We start from the raw sequence: 8,314 nt of genomic DNA on the forward strand, positions 1-8,314 counted from the left end.
GGAAAATACATGGGATGATAATTCCTTAGTACTGTAAAAACATGTCCAGTCATCTTCCTGCGAACACACACACACACATACACACACATACACACACACACACACACACACACACACACACACACACACACACACACACACACACACACACACACACACACACACATACACACATATACACACATATACACACACATACACACACACACATATACACACACATACACACACACACATATACACACACATACACACACATATACATACACACACACACATATACACACATACACACACACACACACACACACACACACACACACACACACACACACACACACACACACACACACACACACACACACACACACACACACACACACACACACACATACACTCACTCACACACACACACACACACACACACACACATACACACGCACACACACACACACACACACACACACACCAATGGACAGAAGGACTCACTATGGACCCTTATACATCTCTGGTCTAGATATACTAGTCAGCCAGCCAGCCAGCCAGGTGACTACAGGAGAATGGTAGGACCTCAGCCAAGCCGGGCAAAGATCAATCTTTCAGCTGATGTAAGAGAGGGACACAGTTCACACACACTCACACACACCAGTGAGACACTCAGCGACACTGCTTCTCCCTGAGGATCACTCCCTGGAGCCCGTCTGTGTGAGGGGAGACCTGAGCCTGAGACCAGAACACTGTGAGTAACCTACAATGTGATTACAAACTGATCCCAATATAATGTATGTTCTTTACAGTATCTAGAGCTATGTTTATTTGGCTGTGACCCCAGTGTATATTATTATTTAAAGTATATTTATAGATGGCTTTGGTGGAAAACCCCGCTTGGGTTTTAGCTCGATCAGAGATGACTTTAGAGATCAGAGATGACTTTAGAGATCAGAGATTACCTTAGAGATCAGAGATGACTTTAGAGATCAGAGATGACCTTAGAGATCAGAGATTACTTTAGAGATCAGAGATGACTTTAGAGATCAGAGATGACTTTAGAGATCAGAGATGACTTTAGAGATCAGAGATGACTTTAGAGATCAGAGATGACCTTAGAGATCAGAGATGACTTTAGAGATCAGAGATGACCTTAGAGATCGGAGATGACTTTAGAGATCAGAGATTACTTTAGAGAGCAAAGGTGACCTTAGAGATCAGAGATGACTTTAGAGATCAGAGATGACCTTAGAGATCAGAGATGACTTTAGAGATCACATAGATCAGAGATTACCTTAGAGATCAGAGATGACCTTAGAGATCAGAGATGACCTTATAGATCAGAGATGACTTTAGAGATCAGAGATTACCTTAGAGATCAGAGATGACTTTAGAGATCAAAGATGACCTTAGAGATCAGAGATGACCTTAGAGATCAGAGATGACCTTAGAGATCACATAGATCAGAGATGACCTTAGAGATCAGAGATTACCTTAGAGATCACATAGATCAGAGATGACCTTAGAGATCAGAGATGACTTTAGAGATCAGAGATGACCTTAGAGATCAGAGAGATCAGAGATGACCTTAGAGATCAGAGATGACCTTCGAGATCAGATATATCAGAGATGACCTTAGAAATCACAGAGATTAGATATGACCTTAGAGATCACAGAGATCAGAGATGACCTTAGACATCACAGAGATCGGAAATGACCTTAGAGATCACCGAGATCGGAGATGACCTTAGAGATCACAGAGATCAGAGATTACCTTAGAGGTCACAGAGATCAGAGATGACCTTAGAAATCACAGAGATTTTATATGGCCTTAGAGATCACAGAGATCAGCGATGAATTTAGAGATCACAGAGATCAGAGATGACCTTAGAGATCACAGAGATCAGAGATGAATTTAGAGATCACAGAGATCAGAGATGACCTTAGAGATCAGAGATGAATTTAGAGATCACAGATCTCATTCTATATCTTCTATGTATGTGAAAGGACCACTGAGAAACAGGGAAGCAGGTACAGGGTGCTTGGTAATGTCAATTGCTGAGTCATTTATTCATTTCCAGCTCTGGTAGATAATCTAATAACATAAAGCTATAACAGGACGTTGGCCTGGATGACAGAATCCCAAACCTTCAGTACTCTATGGTGAGGGACGGAGATGGCCAAGATTCAGTACTCTATGGTGAGGGACGGAGATGGCCAAGATTCAGTACTCTATGGTGAGGGACGGAGATGGCCAAAACTTCAGTACTTTATGGTGAGGGACGGAGATGGCCAAGATTCAGTACTCTATGGTGAGGGACGGAGATGGCCAAGATTCAGTACTCTATGGTGAGGGACGTAGATGGCCAAGATTCAGTACTCTATGGTGAGGGACGGAGATGGCCAAGATTCAGTACTCTATGGTGAGGGACAGAGATGGCCAAGATTCAGTACTCTATGGTGAGGGACGGAGATGGCCAAGGTTTTAGCGGTACGATTTGCTACAATCTGATGGTAGTTTGAGTTCAACCAGAGAAGGGCATTGACTTGACTCAACTGGGCATTGACTCGACTCGACTCAACTGGGCATTGACTTGACTCAACTCAACTGGGCATTGACTTGACTCAACTCAACTGGGCATGGACTTGACTCAACTCAACTGGGCATTGACTTGACTCAACTCAACTGGGCATTGACTTGACTCAACTCAACTGGGCATTGACTTGACTCAACTCAACTGGGCATTGACTTGACTCAACTCAACTGGGCATTGACTCAACAAGCACAGAATATTCAGAGAGTTAAACACTCCTCTTCATTTAATTTCCACATGACCATAAGCAAGTTTCATTGCTGTCTTCTACTTCACACTATATTCAATCCGCATAGCAGAAGTTCAGTTTTACAGCGAGATTGACATTTAAAAGGCAATGTTCCCGCTTTAGCGGAGCCCACCTTCACGGTAAACACTGCTTATGTTGGCACAACTGTAAATTACCTTCACGGTAAACGCTGCTTATGTTGGCACAACTGTAAATTACCTTCACGGTAAACGCTGCTTATGTTGGCACAACTGTAAATTACCTTCACGGTAAACACTGCTTATGTTGGCACAACTGTAAATTACCTTCACGTTTTTATCGCGGAATGTGTAACACTTCAGCGATACAGACTGAATAGAACCCTTGGACTCTAACGTCTTCGACTTTTACAATGATACAGTACCAGCAAATTCTGTCATTAGTTCAAAATGAAAGAACAGCCTCTACTCACATGAAAATAATCATTGCGTAAATGAGAGAGAGAGACATTGGGAATGAGGGAGGGAGGGAGGGAGGGAGGGAGGGAGGGAGGGAGGGAGAGAGAGGGAATGAGAGAAGGAAAACAGGAAACACACAAGAGATGATAACCTCTAGTAAACTCTGACACTGATCAAACACTACAGATAAACAAACGTGTGCTACTACTTGTCAGGGTAATGCGGCTTGTTTTTGTCCCGTGGGCCGTTGGGGTGACATTGGACAGGTTGTTCACCATCTCTCTCTTCCAATCCTGTCGTCAGCGTATCTTTAGACAGAGCTCATGTGCTATTTACAAATCAAACCCTTCCAAGAACATACCGTACAGGGAGTTAACGGGTCAACAGAAATGGAAGGATAAGGAACGATGAGGTTACTGTTGGTCAGGACAACATATCTTTCCCCCGATAGTGACAGAAACAGAGAGATAGAGTGTAGTGGCTTCCTTTCCTCTTTACCACAGCCACTGCCCAAGCCTGAAGCGGGGGTTGTTTGGTACGCATACAGTCCACACTCAAGGTTTCCAAACGGCCAAACATTCAATGACATCCAGGGATATGGCGCAACAAAAATGTTTATTCTTCTTATATCTAACAAATAAATGATTCTCCAATCAACTTAAAGCATAGAATACTTGATATGGAAGATACATATTATGACCTGTCTGTATGTCTGTATGTCTGTATGTCTGTATGTCTGTATGTCTGTATGTCTGTATGTCTGTATGTCTGTATGTCTGTATGTCTGTATGTCTGTATGTCTGTATGTCTGTATGGTCAAAAAACTATACCGCTCCCGCATCTAGCAAGGACTTCCTCTCCCGAAGGCCCAACTTCCTGCCTTTATCCTAACACACTTACCACAATACAATGAATAGGCAAGAGGGGGGGGGGGGGGGGGGGCAAAAACTGAGTTACACTAACAAATGAATATATCTCAATCAGGTAAATATACATCATAAAGGTACGTACCTAATATTTCATCATTTACATAAATATTTAATATATTTACACAAATATACATGGAGCTCCATATGTTCAGTCTTTTATACAAATATGTCCAAATCGGCTCTAACACAGAGAGTGAAACTGAGGTTACTATTGGCCATGGCAGACCCTCTTTATCTTTCTCCCCTACTGTCCTGCAGAGGCTGATCACCATATCTTAAGACAGAGCTCAACTATGTACAAGTCCAGTCCCCCATAAAGATAGTACAGACAGTACAGGGAGTCAATGGAAAGGGATGAGGAGCACGATCCCTCTGAAAAAAAAAAACTCTGAATCTGTCCTCTACCATCTCCCTATGGGTCCGCAGAGTTACTGCAGGGGGTCTGCAATTTTTTTTGGGGGGGGGAAATATTAGTTTGGGATTTTTTGATGTGAAAAATATATTATTTTATGAATATCACTAGCTACAACAGAATAGCATTGTGGAAGCACTTTTTATGTCTCTGCGTCCAGTATGAAGGAAGTTAGAGGCAGTGTCGTGACGTTGTATTAGTTCATGTGACGACTGTTGTTCATCGAATGGTTAAAGTTTCTAATTGCGTGATTAACTGAATCACGCAATTATTAACTCATTAACCTGTTAACCAATTATTAACTCATTAACCTGTTAACTCATTAACCTGTTAACCAATTATTAACTCATTAACCTGTTAACTCATTAACCTGTTAACCAATTATTAACTCATTAACCTGTTAACTCATTAACCTGTTAACCAATTATTAACTCATTAACCTGTTAACTCATTAACCTGTTAACCAATTATTAACTCATTAACCTGTTAACTCATTAACCTGTTAACCAATTATTAACTCATTAACCTGTTAACTCATTAACCTGTTAACTCATTAACCTGGGGCACCATGGGAAAACTAGTTTTTATTGAGTTTCTATTTCCCAAATTAACTCAAAGAATATCAGAATATCGATTTCACAACAGCCGCTAATTAATCAGTTACCTCTACAATCTCGTTCTGAACGTCGTACAGCCCGTGAATCTGCACGGACCCGGGTCTCACCAATGAGTTCGTACCACACCAATCTTAGTTGAATATGTATTTACTAAAAAGCTAAAATGATGATAAAAGATACACATAGACAAAACACATTATAGGCTTTTGATTAGAACGGGCCAACACACTATGACGCGTGTTATCCACAATGAGGATTTCAAAAGAGAGAGAAAAACAGAAAGTACACAAGAGATATATACATTTTGGGTGAATTTGTCAGCTATGCTATTCTATCCCTTTCCCCAAACTGCCACTCTTATGGGTCAGAATATAATGATGTAATTACGTGGGGATGATCTCAGAGGATTCTCTCGCCTTCAGCTGTTCGACGACGCGCTACTCCGGCGCACCTCTCTGGTCGTCCTCCCGATGTCCTTTTGCCTTAGGAGTCTGTTCCCTCACCCTTTGCTCTGGAAGGGGTCTTCTGAGGACAGACAGCTCTGTGGCTCAGAGCTCACAGCATAGGAATGAAACACTTTAGATACCACAATTCGATGGGAGATGGAGGCTAGGTGGTTCGACTTGAATTCACCCGCTTAGACACAGCTACTCATCCGTATCTTGGGTAGAAAAGGATTTCTTTGTACTCAAACTTGCGTTGCGTTCTGGGTTCGTTGACTTTTTAGACCTTGCTGCAGCTGGGGTCACGTAGTCCTCCTGTAAATTCTATACTCACAGGTTTTATACCCTTGGGTCAGAAGTGGGCGTAACCGCCTTTAGGGCAATTCTCTGGGCGTACCAAGTTAATAATGAGGCAAGGTCTAGATTTTATTCAAATCCAATTTTAGACAACTAATTTAACATTTAATCTTCCCCAAAACGTTCTCTTTGATTTGGATATTTCCCATACAACGTACAATGTATAAACATCAAACATATACTAGGAAAACTCTTCACATTACAATGTTTTCGTAATAACATCATCTATTAACTTTGAATAACAAAACAAAAATGACATACATTTTCATATTCCATCTATCGTCATGACCACCATTGTGGCTGACGGAAACCATTGTTCCAAAGTCTCTTTATTTCATGTTTAATGTTCTGAGGCTGGTTCTCCATAGTAACAGGACAAAGGAATTTATCTGCGGCCTGAGATTTACCAGGGGCGTGAGGGGTCATAAAACTCCTCTGTTGGGGTTGAGAGATAATCTGTAGGGTTTTATCTCCTGTAATCTGACCTGATCAGGACAGTCATGACAGTAGTTTCAGGAGCCAATACTTAATAGCGTTAGCTGTTCCTGTTCATCTGACTCTGGGGAAGTAGATAAATGGCTTCATTGCCAACATGTATTTTTTCCCTCTTCTTGGCGCACCCATCCCGGTAGCGGGATCATTTTAGTCAACATCCGCTGAATTGCAGAGCGCCAAATTCGAATTAAATTACTAAAAATATTTAATTTTCATGAAATCACAATGAAATCACAAATCACAAGTGCAACAGCTTAGCTTGTTGTTAATCCACCTGGCGTGTCAGATTTCAAAAAAGCTTTACAGCAAAAGCTATCCAAGCGTTTATGTTAGGACATCTCTCTCAGCAGACAAAACATTACACACAGCTAGCAGCAAAGTAGATTGGTCCCAAAAGCCAGAAAAACAATAAAATGAATCGCTTACCTTTGATGATCTTTGGATGTTTGCACTGACGAGACTCCCAGTTACACAATAAATGTTCCTTTTGTTCCATAAAGATTATTTTTATATACAAAATACCTCCATTTGGTTGGCGTGTTTTGTTCAGAAATCCAAAGGCTCGAGCGGTCACGACGGGGCAGTTGAAAATTCCAAAGGGCATCCATAAAGTACGTAGAAACATGTCAAACGTTTTTTATAATCAATCCTCAGGTTGTTTTTACAATAAATAATCTATAATATTTCAACCGGACCGTAGCTTTTTCAATAGGAGAGAGAGAGAAAATGCTGTTGCGCATGCAAAACTCTGCTGGCACCCAGCCATCCACTGACGCAATGTGTCTTTCTCGCAAATTTTTCAGAATAAAAGCCTGAAACTATGTCTAAACTACTGTTGACACCATGTGGAAGCCATAGAGAAAATAACCTGGTTGATATCCCTTTAAATGGAGGGAAGGCATGCAATGGAACAGGAACATTTGTTTCTCTTAGGCGCTTCCTTGTTGGATTTTCCTCAGGTTTTCGCCTGCAATATCAGTTCTGTTATACTCACAGACGATATTTTGACAGTTTTGGAAACTTTAGAGTGTTGTCTATCCTAGTCTGACAATTATATGCATATTCTAGATTTTGGGCCTGAGAAATAGGCCATTTCATTTGGGTACGTTTTTCATCCAAACATCAAAATACTGCCCCCTACACTCAACAGGTTTTAACATGGAGGAAATTCATTGGGGCTAATTACAGGGCCGTCTAAAGGTTGTTTTTGTGATGGAAGGACAGCTTCAGTGTCAACTTACGATCAACACCAGATAGAAAGCATACAGAAAGGATATTGAACTATATATATATATATATATATATATATATATATATATATATACTGTATATGTTTTAATAATATTGAACTATATATATATATATATATACTGTATATGTTTTAATAGTATTGAACTATATATATATATATATATATATATATATATATATATATATATATATATATATATATATATATATATATATATATATATATATATACTGTATATGTTTTAATAGTATTGAACTATATATATATATATATATACTGTATATGTTTTAATAGTATTGAACTATATATATATATATATATATATATATATACTGTATATGTTTTAATAGTATTGAACTATATATATACTGTATATGTTTTAATAGTATTGAACTATATATATATATATATATATATACTGTATATGTTTTAATAGTATTGAACTATATATATATATATATATACTGTATATGTTTTAATAGTATTGAACTATATATATATATATATATATACTGTATATGTTTTAATAGTATTGAACTATATATATATATATATATATAC

At 39.2% G+C, this 8,314-nt stretch overlaps 1 protein-coding gene across 1 annotated transcript in view; it reads left to right on the top strand.

Annotated features, from left to right (window-relative positions):
- The first annotated feature begins 529 nt into the window (after nucleotides 1-529).
- soat2 (sterol O-acyltransferase 2) overlaps nucleotides 530-8,314 on the top strand; it is a 38,140-nt gene continuing 30,355 nt past the window's right edge. Inside the window, exon 1 of the mRNA XM_036950863.2 lies at nucleotides 530-739. The gene's annotated coding sequence lies outside the window, so the exon portion shown is untranslated. The remainder of the gene's footprint in view (nucleotides 740-8,314) is intronic.

This window comes from Oncorhynchus mykiss, chromosome 17 (assembly GCF_057628025.1).
Source record: "Oncorhynchus mykiss isolate SJ-2025 chromosome 17, ASM5762802v1, whole genome shotgun sequence".
Taxonomy (NCBI): domain Eukaryota; kingdom Metazoa; phylum Chordata; class Actinopteri; order Salmoniformes; family Salmonidae; genus Oncorhynchus; species Oncorhynchus mykiss.